Source organism: Thamnophis sirtalis, unplaced genomic scaffold (assembly GCF_051295495.1).
Source record: "Thamnophis sirtalis isolate CommonGarterSnake01/CBP01778 unplaced genomic scaffold, rThaSir2_p1.2 scaffold_4, whole genome shotgun sequence".
NCBI lineage: Eukaryota > Metazoa > Chordata > Lepidosauria > Squamata > Natricidae > Thamnophis > Thamnophis sirtalis.
The window spans coordinates 43891114-43910426 of record NW_028261384.1 but is presented as its reverse complement, the minus strand read 5'-3'; the positions used below and the strand labels follow the sequence as shown (position 1 = coordinate 43910426).

Below are 19313 nucleotides of genomic sequence, written 5' to 3'. Positions count from 1 at the left end.
TGGGATGCAGTAAGTAAATCAGAGGATTCAAATAAAAGGAAGGTGACTCAACGATCTGAAACATTAAAAATGAAAATGAACTGTCTATATTACTTTTTATAAAAGGGTACTACAGAGGAGTATTTTAATCTAGTGGTTCTGTCAGAAAAATCTGAAATTTTGCTATATTTTATAAAGCAAAATAACAAAAGACATTAGTTTTTCAAAACTTAATCCATGGTGCTGGGAAAATTGGAAGGGGAAATTTGGGGTGGGGGAGGCTTTCCCAAAGATACTAGATAAACCAATAGGCCTATGTGAAGTGACTTGGATTTTTCTTGATTTGAGTACTTTATACCACAAAGATGACAATCTTCATTGATTTGAAGAAGTGAAGGTATTTATAGTTATCCTGTCTAAAGCAGGAAAAATTTATATAATTTTTATATTGGAATAGTTTGTATTGTAGAACAAATTAAGCTACAAGAGAGGACTTGAAAGAATGCTGACTTCGATACAATAAGGACAACTTAGCGTGCCAAAAATCTATTATAAGACTATTCATGTAGCATTCCTAAGAACAAGTGTAAAGAGATTGTTATGGGTACCAACTTCCATGCATAGGCAATGACACTTGATTGCTCCAGCTAATAGACATGCTTTATTATACATTCTATATTATGCCCTTTCTTTTTCTTGTTCCCATCTGAGTTTGTTTTATCTGTCATCTCTGTTCTTTTGTACCTTTATTTTCAAATGTTTTTTCACAATTTATAAGCCACCCAGAGTTGCTGAGTATAGGGCAACATACAAACGTTAAGATTAATAATGATATAAACAGGTTTAATTTCAGGTCTACAATAAATCACAAATGTTTTTAAGATGGTTGTAGGAACTAGAGATGTTTTAAAATTAAGCAATTCATTTGAAAGATGTGCTGTTTTTTATTCTTATATTATGAAATTGTCACATACAGGAAATGAGTTCAGACTCTTCAAATGAATATATAGGTTTATTGCAAGCTTAAGCTATATACAAGAGTCTGAATTATTAAGAGGCCAAAGCAAATTGGGATAGAGAAGAGTCAATAGAATTCAAGTTGAGCTGGACTTAGATTGGGCTCAGCCTGGTCATCTTAAAAGAAATACATGAAACCAATTATAAAAAGATGCAACAGTAACATTGTTAAAGACTGCTCCCACACACTTCAGATACTGAAAATATGTGGCTCTAGTGAGAAGATACCTACCTGCTATAATTCTTATGTGTTGATTAAATAACAAGGCAGCCATTTTAAACTATTAGTATTAAACTAATCCACTTATTGAATTTGCTATTTTATCAATAATTCACAAAATTAATTTTGGCAGAGGGAAATAAATGTCAGATTAGATACCAACTTTGCCATGTCATATTTTATCCCTATTGCAACATAATCACTGGCCAGCAGATGGTGTGTTAGGCTAAATATTACTAAAATTTTAAAAGAGTACTTTAGCAGTAAATGTACAGTAATGTAGAGACCAAATGGTCAGTCTTGACATGAGCTTTATCTCTCAGCTTACCAGCTGTACAAAGATATTAATATAGGGATAGAATATTTCCATAATACATAATATTTGCTAAAATACATAAGAAAAAAAATTTAAAATAGCATGAAGGAACCAGTATGGAAGAACTAGATTCATTTCTAATACCATTAAACATATACCTCCATAAACTCAATATCTCACTTGACCCATACTTGAGTAAGTCGGTTTAAGGAGATGAAAGGAAACAAAGTTATTGCTTAAAATCCCTTTGTTCCTATGACTGACCTTCCTCCCAACACCTTTTAATTTTTCTTCTATAGTGTTTTAGAACTACTTTGTTATAGGCAGCAATGATTAGGGTAATGTTTGGTGGATATTTTTTAAAATAAAAACTTGATACATATGTGTCTTGTAATATTCTTACAGTAAATATTTTTTACTATGGACACCAATGAGTCCAAAGATACTATCTTCCCACTCAGCTCCCTGGGTCACAAGAACTAACTTCTAAATCTCACTTCCAAAAATAACTAAATTGACCCATATAGGCCTACTAAGTTGTTTTTTTAATAGTACATAGCTGCATGCCAGGTTATGACTGGAAATTTCCTCATTGCAAAAAAAAGACAAGTAGACAATATTCCAAGGAGTTTCAACAAATGGAAGAAATAATCAAGTTTGCTTTTAGGTAAATGGTATTTATAGTTGATCACTCCATCATGGCAGCAGTTTTGGGAATAAACAAATCTTCCAATGTCATTCCATTTGTAAGAAAATAAAAGGTAAAGACTAGTTAAATAATATTGCTAACTTATCCTTGCATTAGAATTTTATATTTTAATCTTCCATTCCTCTTGCTATTTTCAATGAATAGCAGTCACAATAATTAATAATATACTGTGTTTCCCCAAAAATAAGACTAGGGTCTTATTTTCTTTTGACCCCTGAAATAAGTGCTTGGCCTTATTTTTGGGGAGGTCTTGTTATTTTTGAAGTGCAGGAGGCGGCGAGAGTGGTCACTTTATGGCCGCTACTGTGTTGCAATATTTTTGGGGAGGGATTATTTTCAGGGGAGGGATTATTTGAGTGCATGCGCTCAAAAGGCTGATTAGGCTTATTATTCGGGGAGGTCTTATTTTGGGGGAAATAAGAGATCTGCATCTGCTCGATCTTAACATTTTTATTTAATTTATATCCCACCATCATTTTTATAAATAATTTAAGGTGGTGAAAATATCTAATATTTCTTCTATTTTTCCCACAACAATATCCCTGTGAGCTGAGTTGGGCTGATAGAGTGACTGGTCAAGGTCACCCAGCTAGCTTTCATTGCTAAGGCCAGAGTTGAACTCAGTCTCCCTATTTCTAACTTCATGTCTTAGCCCCTAGTCCATACTGACTCTATGATTTCTGATGTTTGCATTTTGTGCTAAATTCCTAATTCTTAAATTCCTAAAACTAGTTCAACTAGTTTTGAACATTTAGTTCATTATTGTGTACATTGGATTTTGCATTCTAGGTATGCCTTCTACTGTGGATAGCGACACGTCTATTACAAGGAAATGATCCTAGCAATTATTGATTTGCTAAAGTTAGGATGCCAGAATAGTTAAGGCACATAATGTATTATCTAAAAATATAGCCCACAATAATTAATAATTAGAAAAACCTGTTGCTTCTAAAATTCAAATATAGAACATCATATTTATCCAGTATTATATAATAAGCTTACTGCTATATGGCAGGCTTAGAGGAGATTCTATGCTCCATCATACAATACAACCAGGAAATATAAGATGTGAGTTTTACAAAATGCAAATTTCCCCATCTCCATTTAAAAAAGAAATAAGTGTAAATATTTTCTTACACTATGTAGCCTAGTAGGGAAGTAAATATTTATCATAACTGAAAAACACTGGAACAAGACAGCAATAAAATCTAAAATGCAGATTGAAACCATATTTTCTAAACATTGTTTTATTAAAGATTTCAGCTTGTTCTCTTTGACCAATGCTGTTGTGCAACAGTATAAACAACTGTTGATAGTAAAGATCAATATAAATAACTGTTGATAGTAAAGATCAATGTATATTGATCCACTATCCATCCTTTTGTACATAAATACATTTCAGATGATACATGGATTTATCAGATCTTTAACTGATATTGTACTAGAAATATTCTTCAGGCCTTTTAAAATCCAGAGATCTGGAAAATTTTAAATAAAAGGTCTGAATCCTTAATAGTCCTATGTCATTGGCAACTATTACCGGTAGTATAGTATCCATCAGATTAGATCTGAAATTGCTTCTGACTAGAATTCTTATAGCAATATATTGGAAATGCTGCATTTTCACTCTTCTCTGTAGGCTTTAAAACTACTATCAAAACCTATACAATTACAGGGGCCCCCTATTGGGAGTGCATGCTGCTTTTCACATATCCAACTAGCCAAGTCAATGACTAGGGGAAAAAAATGAGGTAAAGATGGTGTGAGAGAAAAAACTAAATGTGAAAAGGGAAATTCAAGAGGAGAAAAGAAAAGACATCTGAATCAAAAGTCAGAAAGTAAAATGATTGGAAAATATAGGAATGTTTTCTTAACTGAGGACAAAAGCCTGCTTATGCTGTTATTTACTTTTTGGCAGCTTTTAATTTCTACTTTTTGCTAGATGGCAGTATAATTTACATTATTGGTTATTTGCAAATGAGACTAATTATCCTCCATAAACCCCAGTGCAATCCTTTTCCCTTGTGAGGTGGCAGCAAGTATTTCTGCCCTGTCTAGTTGATTTTTATGGCAATGATGACAAGGTTAAGAAGGCTAATTTTACTGTAATTGTTGCATTGAGTAAGGGTACAGTTTCGTCTAAGTATATGTAGTCAGAGCCTAACATCCTCTTAATATTGATCTTTCTATTTATACCTGAAATAGCATTAAATAATGTGAGGCTCCTAGTTATTTTACAGATAGACTTAGTCTGCCTACTAAATACTTATTAAGATCTAAATATGTAATTTACTATTTGCAGTCTTCAAGTATAATCTTTCATTAGGCTACTAGAAAACAATATTAAAAGGAAATTAACATATTTTCCCTTTGTTTTTTTTTACAATAAGACATACACACACACATACATACATACATAATACATACATACAACAATGAAACAAATAGTATATCAAACATATATGCCGATAATATACTGTGTGGTATTTTGAGACACAATTGTAATAATAAATGACAGATTGATTTATTTGAATTTGTGAATGAATTAATATCTGAATGTTTGTTTTCCTGAATTCCACCCCAGAATTTCTTTACATTTAACATGACCAGAAGCTGTAATAAAGAAGGCACAAATTAAAACTTTTTTCAGGAAACTAATAAACTCTCACCATCACTGTTTCTTAATTCCTACTCATACTTAAATGCAAAGGATTGTAGTGCACATTTACCAAGGCATAAAAATGACATTCAAATTAATCTAGAATAGCAATATTATACATGGAAATAGTCATGGAATTGTAGCAATCACAGGCTGAATAAAAGTTGTGAATGCCATGCTGTTAAAAAAGTAAATAAAATTTTAGGTTGCATCATTGTCAACATTTTTTACCAAATCATGGCAATTGACTCTAAATTAGGAGTTCCTTCCAGTACTTCCCAAAGACCTGAACGCCACACACAGTTCAAGAAAGGGATTAAAATTTAAACCTTATGAAGAAAGGTTCAGGAAACTAAAATGTTTAGATTTGTGGTGAGATGGGAGAAATATGAATATCTGGAGACCTGTTATAGAAAAAAAATGTTCTCTTATAGTCCTATGGGATAGTCTTCCTAGTATAAGAGGGTAGGCAATATTAGGAAAACCTCTGGATTCCTTTATCCTATATCTAGATATAGTGAAACGGCTGTATTACAGCATCATTAGGGATGCTTTAATACAGATTATACAGAATAGAAATTGGATTTGAGTACCATAATGGTCCATTTAATATTTGATTCAATGATGAGTAATATTCAGCAAAAATTATGCTAAGCAACCAAGCTATTTAGTCTTCAACATAACTTTTTTCTCTTTAAGACTCGTGCTTTCTATCTTGCTTGCTCGAATTTCCTTCCACACGTGTGTATGTGACCATGATTTGCTAACTAGAGCAAATGAATTATGTTCTGTTTAAATTTAATATGAAAACATATTTTGAACACAGTTTCAAAGGTTAGTTAAGCCTGCCCAACTTGATACCCTCCCCATAATTGGATTATGGCTTCCATCACTGCGATCTGCAAGGATTAAAATTATTCAGGAGGCTATTAACCCGATACAATTCCGCAAGACCTTCACGGACTGCGGAGACTCGCTCGGAGAGCCGGTTTTTTTTTTTTTAACTCGACAGTACCTCCGAGAAATCAGCGTTGAGGGCGGGAGTCATTAGGCATGGCTAAGGGAGTGTCCCGGCCTTTAAAAGCAGTCTCTCTTCGGGGCTAGAGGCGGTGACGGTTTTCCCCAGCGAGCAGCCTCTCTTGGCTCCTCCCCGCCTTTAGCCTAGTAGCGAGGAAGCGGCTTCTTTCGGAGAGAAGGCGAAGCATCGCGGTTCTCGAGCTGCTTGGGTTGCTGCACCCACAGTTCTTCCGCGAGTTGAGGCACCTCCCAGTCCATTTAAGAGTTCTTCCTCCAGCAACCGGTGAAGCGCCGAGTCTGCTGCTCATTTTCGAGAGGGTGCCGTGGAGCAAACTTTCAGCATTGGCGTTGACGGAGCTGTGGGCTGCTCGTCGGAGTCTCTTCTCTTAAAGAAAACGAAGCGGAGTGGCAGCGTCGATTCAGAAAGCGGGAAGACGGTCGAGCCTCAGGTGCGGAAAGATGGGGTGGTGGGACTGTGGAGGCAAGCAAAATAGCCCCTGAAGTAGGGAACTGGGAGCAAGGATCCGCCAGGCGCATTTCGAAAGGACGCTATTTCGTTTTCGAAATTTGTCTCGCCTTCTGCGCTCTCGGTCTTCTGGGGGTTGGCGTTTAGCTCCTCGTGAAACTTTACCGTTAGGCGGGAATGGAAAATGGGTATGCCTCCATCCACCTAAGTGTCCATGCGTGCGGTGCTCGTGCTTTGCATCAGGTTTTTCTCCATACAGGTGTGAACTCTTACTCCCCGCGCGCTCTCGCTTTAAAAAAATTATTTAAATCTGCGCAATAGGGGACCTGCGGTTAATGTTGGTTATTGACGAAGCTCGAAGTTTCCGCTGATCCGAGGATTCTCTCTCTTCCTAGTTGAATCCGAAGCAGAACCATTTGGTAAACGGAGGGAAAAATGTGGAAGAGCAGAGCTCAAGCGGGCGTCTGTTAAATTCTTTGCAATTGAGGATAGAGGAAAAAGAAACAATGCGACAACGAACAACCAGCCTTTACTGGTTTAAAGGGGGAAAGATGAGAATTGGTGCTTGTGTTTTGCTAATCTCTAGTATTGAATTACTCTTGAAAACATATAAGAAGGATAGCTTCTGAAGTTCCCATAATAGGAGATAGTAAAAGAATTAACAGGAAAATTAAGGACTTTTATATCTAACGCTGGAAGTATACCCTCCCCCCATCCTATAATGAGTAAAAAAAAGTCTCTGCTGAAAAAATGGTTAGGGCAGAATGTCATACTTGCTATAAAAATATATATTGGTAGTGCAAGGCAATTTCCTCCCCTTTGCAGCTAGATGTGTTGCTTCCTCAATGATAGATGCCATTGCTGAAAAGTCTTTTATTATTTGATATCTGTAAAATCTTATGATTCTTAGGAACTCAGCAAATTTTCTGTTGATGCTTCTTCGGGCCTAATGCAAAGTATGCAAGATATATCACAGTTTGTAATGTCTCTAGTAAGGAAAACTAAATGTTCAGGCTCCAAATAAACTTGTCAATTATGGCTTTTTAAAAACTAGCTGGATATCTTTCACAATGTTCTAGAAACTGCCATTGGCAGGGTTTTTAAAATATTATCTAAATCTTAGTCTATAGTATATTGGGAAAAATAGTTATGTCGTCTTTCTCTAACTTGCTATCTTTCTAAGTGTTGGGCCACATTTTCTATCAGCTCAATTAGATCAGCACAATAGTTGAACATGCCAGTGCTTTGACATAAGAATATATGAAAATGCTGTTATGTCAAACCCATCATCTATCTAGTCTCGCACTGGACTTTCACAGTATTAAAGCCAGTGTCTATGGATGGCTTCTCTGCTAAGATACCCGGGATGGCGAACCTGTGGCACACGGAGCCATTTGCCAGGGCACGTGAGGCGTTGCCGCCCTGGCAACCTTAGTTCACCCTTTTTAAAAGCCATTTTGCACCCTCCCCAGGCTCTAGAGGCTTTACAGGAGCCTGGGAAGGGTGAAAAGAGACTCTCCTAGCCCCCCGGAGGCCCCCGGGAGGCTTAATGAGCTTCCCTGAAGCCTCTGGAGCGCAAAAACCCGGCCCTATGGCAAACCGGAAATTCGGAAACAGCCTTCCAGTTTGCTCAAAGGGTTGTTTTGAGCGCTCCGGAGGCTTTAGGGACTTTCAGGAGGCTTCCCTGAAGCCTCCGGAACACTCAAAATGACCCTCTGAGCAAATCAGAAGTGACTTCTGGTTTGCTCGGAGGGTCCTTTTGACTGCTCCGGAGGCTTCAGGGAAGCCTCCTGAAGGTCCCTGAAGCCTCCAGGAGTGGGAGGCTGTTTTCGCCCTCTCCAGGCTCCTATAAAGCCTCTGGAGCCTGGGGAGGGCAAAAAAAGCATGCAAAAAACGGGGGTTGCACCTGCATGCGCGCTGGGGGGTTCACACATTGCATTATGGGTGTGGCATGCCCACACATGACCTCCCTGCGCTCCCCCCATTTATGGCACGTGAGCCAAAAAAGGTTCGCCATCACTGCCCTATACTTTTTTCAGTAATACATGAGAAAACTGTTAGTGCGGAGACATAAATCACTTAAAACTAAAGGATGTTGTGGTTTTTACCGTATGATGAATTCAGATCACAATAGATGGATTGAGGTGCAACAGTGCATATGCTTTATTCAAAAAGCTAAATTGGCTTGGGGAGAACTCTTTAAAGAACTTTCAGAATGCAGTAGATGTGGAGTTGTAAATGTACTCATTTTATTTGATATAGACGGCTCCTATCATAAGCTAATAGCAAATAGCAATTGGACTTATCAGACTGGTTACTTATCCTACTAATAATATATTTGGTAACTAGAATGGCCTTAGAAGCAATCCTTGACTAAGTGATTGGAAAAGTTGGATTAAGGGTTTAGGATCACAATGCCATCAGAATTTCCCAGTTTTTGCTTTCCTAATCTAATCCAGCAAATAGAAATTATAAATGGAGACATCTTTCGGATAGGTGAGCAAAGAAGCAAAAATCATACTTCTGAAAAAGAGCACGTTATGTGGATCAGTTTCTCTGCTAATTTATCTGCATGGATGTTTAACCTGTTTTAGATTTACAGGTATGATGCTGTGGAATTCCTTGATTTCATTTGGAGATGCTGGTAAAATATTTTTAGGTATATTTTTACCAGTGTGAATCCTGTTTGAATAAATAAACTTCACTGCATTGGAACAATTTATTTAAAATTAGTTTGGATTACTATAGTGTACTCTTTATGGGATTGTACTTTAAACAAGATTAAAAACTTCAGTTGATGGAAGACATAGTCATAAGAATGCTGGTAAACAAGATTTTGGGGAATATGGCATTTTTATTTTACAGTATATTTTTGTTTCCAATACTAGTTCAAAACACCCTAAAGACAAAATTGTTTGGCTTGATTGTCCTTATTCCTCGATTCCCTGAGAACAAGTTTATCCAAGCCTTTTGAACTATTGATAAGAGATCCTAGACGGGGGATTACCAAGCCAAATATATTTTCATGGTAGCTCCAAATCCAAGATGTTGCTAGGTCCATATTACGTTTTTAAGCATACATTGTTAATGGCATAAATTGGTCAGATTTTGTGTCAAATATAAGAGGAAAATACCGTGTTTTCCCAAAAATAAAGCCAGATCTTATTTTCCTTTTAGATTTGAAAAAAATCACTGGGCTTATTTTCAGGGAGGTCTTTTTTTTTTTGAGGTGTAGGAAAGGCAAGCACAGTTACCTCATGGTTGCTGGGCCCCTCATTGATCCAGTGAGGGCCAGGAGTTCCGTCTCTCTGGGTGCTTGGAGATGTTTCCAGCACATTCTTGCTAGCCACAGCTCTGCCCACGGTGCCAGGCAATCTTGCAGCCAAGGGGCCTTCTGTTCCGCAGCTCACCTTGTGGCTATGGAGCAGGTGGCAACCATGGTTTGCGCTCCACCAGGCCTGGAACTCCATTGTTGCTTAGGCTGCTGCTATGATGAAACAGAAAGCCATTCGGCCCATTGGAATCAACTCCCCCCCCCCTCTACCCTGCTGTTGCTGCTTGAGAAAAAGGCAATCGTGTGTGTGTTTGTTTGTGTGTGTGAGTGTGTGTGTGTGTGAGAGAGAGAGAGGGAGGGAGAGGGAGATGGGGGGGGGAGAATAATGAGAATTGCAGGCAATGTTGTTTGCCTGTTCACCTTCCTGCCTTTTGTGAACTTTTGGCTGCACTGCACTACTCCTCTTGGAGCAGGACCCTGGGAGGCTTTTTGTGGCATTGCATGTGTGAATGGCAGCACTGCTGTGAGCTTGATCATACCAGTACAGCTGGTGTCTGCCACTCGCGGTTGCACTGATATATTGAACCTCTTGGCGGTGTCACCACTCACACATGCAATGGCACAACAAGCCTTGCAGCATGAGGTTCGACATACTCGCAGCTGCCAGTGGCAGGACGCCACTGCACCAGCATGATGAAGCTCGCTGCAGTGCTGCCATTCATGCATGCAATGCCACAACAAGCCTTGCAGGGTCCTGCTCCAAGAGGAGTAGTGCAGTGCAGCCAAAAGTTCACAAAAGGCAGGAAGGTGAACAGGCAAACAGCATTGCCTGCAAAAACTCATTTCTGGTGGAGTTCGGGGGAGAGAAAGAAAGACTTCTGCTGCTTTTGCTGCTTTCCTTGTGTGCAGCCAAAAGTTTGCAAAAGGCAGGAAGGTGAAATGCCAAACTCAACCTGTACCCACACCTTGTGTATAGGCTGTCCACAAGCGGGGCTGGGGAGGACACTGGAGGAGCCCCATGCAGATCCCGCCTGCTTCCATTTTGCCTCTGCCAGGGCAGTGGGTGGTGTCCGGAAGCCTCCTCGCTGCTTGGTTTGGGGCAGATGGTGCCCAGAAGGCCCAGATCCAATGGGCAGGCAGGTTGAGCGACTGTGTAGCTTGCTTGAATTGAGAGCAACCCAGGGATTTGGGTGGCATTTACGTGGCCAGGATGCCTGCAGGATGCCTTCTGAGGCAAGCAAGGCCCAGAGAGGAGGGGCTGCGAGGGAGGCCACTTCTCATGTTGGCCATGCAGAGGTCACCCATGCAGAGAGTGGGCCTTGGGCCACTACTCTGAGCAGGCGCTGAGCTGGAGGTGGGGGAGGATCAGACCCTTTACTAGGTTGCCCACAGTTTCTCATCTCGGGTGTGTGTGAGTGTGTGTGTGAGAGAGAGAAAAAGAGAGAGAGAGAGAGAGACCCTTTCAAACAGCATTGCGTGCAATTCTTGTTACTCCTCTCGGTCATCTCTCTCTCTCTCTCTCTCTCTCTCTCTCTCTCTCGTTCTCTCTCTCTCTCTCTCGTTCTCTCTCTCACATACACACATTTGATTGTTTGAAAGGGATAGGCTGGGCTTTGTATCTATCATAAGCATGTACTTCCCACAATCTTTCACAATTGCCTGTCCTTTTCTCAAGAAGCAGCAGCCAGGTAGAAGTGAAGGGAAACTGATTCCAATGGGTCGAATGGCTTTCTACCTCATCGTAGCAGCAGCCTAAGCAACACCTGAGCTCCCGGCCTAGTGGAGTGCAAACCATGGTTGCCACCTGCTCCATAGCCACAAGGTGAACTGCAGAACAGAAGGGAAGGGCCCTTGGCTGCAAGGTTCCCTGGTGCCATGGGCAGGGCTGGGGCTAACAAAAGTGTGCTGGAAACATCTCCAAGCACCCAGAGAGACAGAACTCCTGGCCGTCGCTGGATCAGCTGATCTGTGGACCACGGTTAAGGGGCCCAGCAGCCATGAGGTGACTGGGGAAGGGAAGGGCTGCTTCCTGTGTTGGCCATGTTCACCCCTTCACTGGGGCTAGGTCATATTTTGGGGGAAACGTATTTGCTGCAGGGATGGCTGTAATGTGCCAAAGGGATTTGAACCTATTGTACTACAGCATCAGCTGAATAATGGTTAGTCCTCAGCTTGTGCTTCTCCTTTCAGTGACCTTTCAAAGTATAGCAGGGCTGAAAAACTGGACCTATGACCAGTCCTCAAAGTTTCATCCATTACAGCACCTCCATGGTAATGTGATCATGATTTGGGCAGTTGGATGTTTGCAATTACAACATTGCAGTGAGCTGCAATGATCTCATGATCACCATTTGAAACATTAAATGACAGCTTCCCACAAGCAAAGCCAATGGAGAATTGTCAAGGAAGGTTGCAAATTGCTCCAATAAATCCCCCCCCCCGCTTGCCCTGTGCCCCATTGTCTTCCTGCACTCATGCGGCATCTCAATGCCCTCCTTTTCCAGCATCTTCTTATTCACTTTCACCTGTGTCTGGCCATCATTACCACCGTCACATGGCACTCCCACACTTCATAGCTGAGGCTCCCACTGCTTCCTGCTTAATAATCTGCACATCTTGGGGTTATGATAGCAATCGACTGGTGGGATTGTTATCATCAAGCAATGCAGTTATGTGACATTGCCATTTACAATTGTATCCCTTAGTATTCCTGTATTGGAACCGATAGCAACAAGAAAAAGAACTTACTAAAGTTTTTGTTAGAATTTTAGTATTAAGGTGGGATATATGAAGCATTCTGAATTTTTAGAATATGCTATGTAAATGCTAGATATTATATGTCTTAAATTATATTTATTAGTTTTCCTTACTTTGGTGCCATCCAGATGTTAAGAATCTTGGCTCCCATCTGCCCTGCAGTTTTGGGATTATGGATTTGTGCGAGCACTCTTTAAAACAAATGGAAATGCATCCATGCATATAATGTTGAATATCTGCATAGTTTATGTGGCTTAATTAAGGCTTGATAACATAATGTTTATACAACAGGTGAATTGGCCTTTAAAATGCCTCAAGAATCCTGGCCATTTTGGCCATCCCAGCCAAAATTTCATAGACATTTTGATAATATTCTTTAGCGCTATTCCTTATATCTCTCCACCCCCACCTCCCAACTTTATTTTCTTGGATTGATAAAACTAATTGCCAATATTGTGACTTACTGTATATATGCGGTCTATTTCCAAGTTCAACAGAAAGATTTACTACTTTTTCTTCACAAAATCTTAAGACTTCAAGCCTTGTCAGAACATATATAAATTTGCTTGATTTTAATTTTATATATTATCTATCAGTGGGTTACTTGTATATAGTTGTATAATATGTTATCCTAGCATATTGCATTGTATACAACTATATGTTGTACAACTATATGCTTTTAAAAGCAACAATAAAGCATCAACACATAGTGCATTTCCTCACTAGTGGTTTATAGTATCTTGTAGTGTCACCCACATATTGTTGCAATTTAAAGCATATCCTCATTATACTGTTCTAGCAGTACAATGAAGGTTGGAAGACTTTTGAAGACATTAAAAATCACTAGTGAAAAAATGACCATGTGTCATACCCTTCTCCCCAAATACGATATTTTTTGCTTGAGGTTTCTGACAGAAAGCAGCTTTAAAAAGAGCAGAATGTGAATGGTGCCTTAACCATGGACCAAGTACTCTACCCCCACTTCCTATATAGTACAAGTGATTCCCCCGCCCCCTATGTTTAATAGTCATGCAAGGCAAGATTTGGGTATCAGCAATATTGAATAGGGAGAAAGAAACTTTTCTTCCCAATTATGATTGCCCTGAAAATTTCCTGCCTATTTGTTAATTTAGAAAAAAAATATCAGTGGTATGAATAAATGTCCCGCCTTCAGTTTGACATTACTCCTAGGAAAACTATTTAGGGGTGCAGAGAGGGATAATCCTTGCTTCTGCAATGGAAATCCCCTGAAAATCCCTGCCACATGACTGTTAAGAGAAAAAAAAACACCTTCTGTACTCTTGAGATTTGCTGTACATGATCTTAACTCATGATTTCTCCTGAAAATCATTCCCCTTGGTAGATAACTGTTTTCCTTTAGAGGAAAACTTTGGTGCTAATGGATGTTCCATTTTAAATGAAATGGCTATGTGGAAGAAGAATTTTCAGGAAGTTCTAATAAGAAGGAAGAGCTTTGACATTTGATATAAAGAAAATATATTCATAGTTAAGATAGCATAATCTAGTGTTTTTACTTTGTAAAAATAGTAAACTTTCCCCTTAAAAATGATCAAAGAAAATAAAGTTTTATTTTACGCTTCTTGTTACCTTTTTGTCTAATTCATCTGCTTATGTATAGATAGTCTTTGACTTACAACTATTCATTAAGTGACTGTTTGAAATTACAGCGGCGCTGACAATGTGATTTATGACCAGTTTTTACATTTATGACCTTTGCAGCAAAGTCACATGTATTACAATACAATAGAGAAGGCTGCAAAGCACTGTGAAACAGTATATAAGTATTGCTATTACTATTTTAATGTTCCCAGCTAGCTTCTGACAAACAAAGTCATTGGGGGTGAGCCAGATTCAGTTAACAACAGCATGGTTCACTATAGTGATTTGCCTAACAACTATGGCAAAAAATGTCATAAAATGGGGCGCAACTCATTTAATAGCTGCCTTGTTAAGCAATGGAAATTTTGGGCTCAATTTTTGTCTTTAAGTAGGGGGACTGCCTGCATAGTGATTTTCATTTATGTTTATATTTTACTGTATTTTTTGTAAAATATTTAATTTTAAGTCACAGTTCATATCTTCTTGTTCTGTCCATATTTATTTATATTTTGAAAATGTATATATACCATACAATTTGACATTTAAGAAAATCTACATTAAAATGAATTAGAAATAGGTACTTTTTTTTTACAAAGCTTTTTAGATTGGTACAGACGAAATACTTATTTTAGAAGATACATATGTATTTTTGCATCAATTCCAGTTGATCTATCCTAGCACTGAATTGCACAAGATAATTTAATCCTGTTATGATTCTGATAAGGATTCTTAAGAGGAGAAAGGATCCTAAGATTTTATAAGTGATCTTCCTTTTATAAGTGATCTTCCTTTCTCTGTGTACATTGTAGACTGACTTAATCAGGATTGGGCTGCTTTGGGAAATTTGCTTCAAGTAGAACTGAAGCAGGGTTTAGTATAGGCTTGTATGGAGTAAAACCATTAACTGTTATCACTGAACTGAAGTGATGAATGAGAGCAAAAATGCAGACAAAGAAGAAACAAACAAAAGGTATTCTTGCCAGACCCTCATCAGATTCAGTAGTACAAAATAAAATGCATACAAACATCTTTCCCTCACTCCCAAATAACCAATAAAGATTGAATATATAGTGATGCAGCTGGAAATAAAAAATAATTCAAATTGGGTCTAAGATTTTTGAGACGTGTGTGACTGACAACTTGAAATCGCGAATTGGAACATTATAGCGTTAGGAAAGTGTACCTGCTGCATTTTGTTCAAAATCCCACTTGGATTTTTGTTTGTTTGCAAATTCTTCAGTGTATTGTTATATTTTCTGTGGCTTGATTTAGAGATAACTGCAAGTCTAATACATAATTAAAACAACTAGATGATCAGTTATGACAAGTTCCATAGATATGATGTCAGTATAATAGAATTCTTTTTCCTCCCTCAAATCTCTTTCTATTTTATGACTCTAATCTCTGTCTGGATTGCATTTGTACATTTTTGTTGCTCTGTTAAGAGATAATATATCTGTGGAGCAACAGTGATGATCTCTGTAAATGTGGAATCTGATGAAATGTGTGAAAAATAGTTATTTTAGCTATATATGAACTTACTGCAAAATGGGAATTGTAGTGTTTTTTTCTCCACAATAGTGATGAGATATCTTTCATAAGCAGGAGGTGTCCTATTAATGATGTTCTCAGCATGCTGCCAACGTCTGAAAAATGTAATTTGGATGGACTCCCCTTTGAGTTCATGTGTGATATTGTTAGATTGGTCAGAGGGTTGCTGTTAAGCAACATAAAACAACATTTCTATAGTAGGAAACAGCCTGGTAACTGTTAGCACTTAATCAAATTGATATAAATCTTTCTGCAAACAATCATACCAGCTGAGTGGACCTGATGATTGATTCTTTAAAAAAATAAAAAGGGTCAATGAATTTGTTTCAATTGAGATTTACTTACACTATAATTTGAAATCTTTATTTAATTGAAGCAAAAGTAAATTATTAGATAGGTACTATTTTCATAAACAATCACTTCAGTTAGAGACTTATTTGTAACTGAGATGTAAAAGTCTTACAACACAATTGATAGACTGATCGACTTCTTGTTATTTTTGTTATCCTGTAGTCCTTATTTCTAGCATGGAATACAATTTTGAATGCATGGGAAATTATTTTGTTTATTATTGTCTATCTTTCCTTTAGTCTGTTATGTTCACAATTATCTTTTGCATATAACTTCCAGTTCTAGTTATGTGATCATGAATGTCAGTATTGTATTAGAGTATCCAGATAGTGGGATTATAGCTCTGCTTTTATAAGTAGGGAATGAAAAATAATTTTATCTGTGAGGGAACACCACCCTTGGAAAATTGCACTAAACAGTTAACTTTGTTGGACAATTTATAGAAAGAATTATGTGAAACTGAAATTATTACATAGAAAAGGAAGAAATAACTTAAAGATAAACATGCATATGGGTCATCCTTGTTTAGTGACTATAGGGGAACTTGCAGCTTGGTCACTAAATGACATAACTAATTGGGAAATCGAGTTACTGCAAATGTGCTTACAACTTCAGATTTCCTTTGCAGTGTCAGAAGTACATGCATCCAAATAGCTGGGTGAGCCAAATCAACGGGGAGAACTTTCATAAATTGACTCACAAGGAAGCCAGATAAAGGGGCAAATCTTATAGTCCTTTTTTCCTATTTCCATGTAATTTGGAATGCTTACCTTCATGCTGGAATATACTGTATAGCAAGAAAGGAATTAGTGTTTGCATTTACATTCATTAGAAAAGAAGGGATTACAAGACAGTAAGCAGACACAAATGGGAAGGAAATACATATCAAAAGGAAAATACTGATGCTAGCTGTTTGCCTAGTATGGCCCTGGTTTCAAGTTTATTTATTTATTTATTTATTTTTATTTTATTTATTTTTATTTGTCAACAACTATAAGGAAACAAGTATGAAAACACGTGAAAAATGGCACAAATAGATTGATATAAATAAACAAAACATAGCCATAAATAAAAAAGAGTACATATAAATGGGATAGTAGGACAGGGACGGTAAGCACGCTGGTGCACTTATGAACACCCCCTTTGGAACGTCTTAAGAAATGCGTAAGGTCCACGGTATACATCTTAAGATAAAAGATATGGGGGGATTAGAGAAACTAACAACAGGATCAGATAGGGTGTTCCACACATTTACTACTATATTGCTGAAATTGTTTTTCTTGCAATCAAAATTAGAATGGATTGCATTTAGTTTGTATCTATTGGTAGCCCTTGTGTTATTGCAATTGAAGTAATAGTAGTCATTAATGGGTAGGACGTTATAGCAGATTATCTTGTGCACTAAGCTCAGGTCAGAACATAGAGGGCGCAGTTCAAGGTTATCCAGGCCTAAAAGTTCAAATCTGGTGGTATACGGCAGTGGTCCCCAACCTTTTTATCGCCGCGGACCAGTCAGCCTTTGATAATTTTACCGTGGCCCGCTGAGCGCGCGCAGGGGTGGGGGGCGTTGTTCGCGACGACACATTGATTGTTTATATATCAGATTGTTTTGATTAAACCAAAACTATTTTAAATAAAGATATGAAATTAATCAAGTATTGCATTTATTTTTCAAAATGAATGTACAATTTTTTTATTATTTAAGTTTTGTACCCTATCTTTTCTAACTAACGTTAACTTTAAAAAGATGTTACATCAGACTACAATACAAGTAATTAAATGAAGACTAAAATAAGTGTTTTGGCATATTGAGCTTTTTATATTTCTTTCTTATATTGCTTCCTTAGTTGAGAACTTGCTCCTCAGCTTACTTACGCATTAACTGTTTGTTGCTTTTATGGTTTATTCATTCACTGCTCCATCTTCAGTTTTTTTCACAGGGGGCAGGGCTTCCTTCCTCCCTCCCTTCCTTCCTTCCTTCCTTCCTTCCCTCCCTTCCTTCCTTCCTTCCCTCCCTCCATTCCTTTGGCCACCAATTTTGATCCAATTCTCTCTCTCTCTCTCTCTCTCTCACACACACACACACACGTTCTTTGGGGGGGTTGAATTACTCCGCCTCACTGCGCAAAGTCGGCTCAGCATGCGTTCGTCCCCCACTTATGCCGAATCAAATCCGCGGCCGGCGGGACCAGGGGGTTGCATTTCAAAGCCGCCAGTCCTCTTGCTTCTTCTCCTTCACCGGCAAAGCTCCCGCTGGCGGCTCCGCCCATGGCAGCAGCGGTGGTGCCTCCCCCTCCGCTCGGAGCACCTCAGCTGGGCTCTGGGTTATCCCTGCCTCCACCTCCGCCGCTTTCCTACTAGCTCCCGCGGCCTCAAAAGCACGGCAGAGGAGGAAGGGGGAGGGATAACGCGGGAGCCAGCTCAGGTGCTCCGCTTGGAGGGAGAGGCACTGCCACTGCCATGGGCAGGGTGCCAGCGGGAGCTTTGCCGGTGAAGGAGAAGAAGCAAGAGGACTGGCGGCTCATCAAAACAAGTCTGGGGAGGTCCTTTGCAGGCGGCCAGTTCTAGCCGCCTGCAAAGGACTTCCCCACGTTTGCTTTACAGAAAACTCTGCGCGACAGATAGAATCTGCTGCGCGGGCTTTTTTTGCGACGTGCGCGGCCGCGCAGGCGCGCACCTTAGAGGGAACAGTGATCATGGCCCCTGGTCGCTGCGCGGCCCGGTGCCAGGTACTCCACGGCCCGGCACCGGTCCGCGGACCGGGGGTTGGGGACCACTGGTATACGGAATTACAATACAATACCAGACCAGACCAGAGTTGGAAGGGACCTTGGAGGTCTTCTAGTCCAACCCCCTTCCTGGGCAGGAAACGCTTTACCGTTTCAAACAAATGGCTATCCAACATCTTAAAGACTTCCAGTACTGGGATATTCACAACCTCTGGAGCCAAGCTGTTCCACTGATTAATTGTTGTCAGGAAATTTCTCCTCAGTTCTAAGTTGCTTCTCTCCTTGATTAGTTTCCACCCATTGCTTCTTGTTCCACCCTCAGGTGCCTTGGAAAATAGTTTGACTCCCTCTTATTTGTGGCAACTCCTGAGATATTGGAACACTGCTATCATGTCTCCCCTTCTCCATATGTTTTAGCTTCCAGTCCCCTAATCATTTTAGTTACTCTTTCCTGCACTCTTTTCTAGAGTTTCAACATCTTTTTTACATCATGGCAACCAAAACTGAATGCAGTATTCCAAGTGTGGCAACCAAGAAAGAAACCACTTAATTCCATTTTGCAGAATTAAGAGTACTTTTACTGGTTATGAAAAGATAGCAGCTAAGCAAAGCAAGGTCTGAGGCAAACGTGCACGAAATCATACATAT

The 19313-nt window shown here is 39.1% G+C and overlaps 1 protein-coding gene across 1 annotated transcript in view; it reads left to right on the top strand.

Moving 5' to 3' along the window:
- The first annotated feature begins 5937 nt into the window (after window positions 1-5937).
- Window positions 5938-19313, top strand: part of RFTN1 (raftlin, lipid raft linker 1) — a 111369-nt gene continuing 97993 nt past the window's right edge. The window contains exon 1 of the mRNA XM_087712824.1: window positions 5938-6366. The gene's annotated coding sequence lies outside the window, so the exon portion shown is untranslated. The remainder of the gene's footprint in view (window positions 6367-19313) is intronic.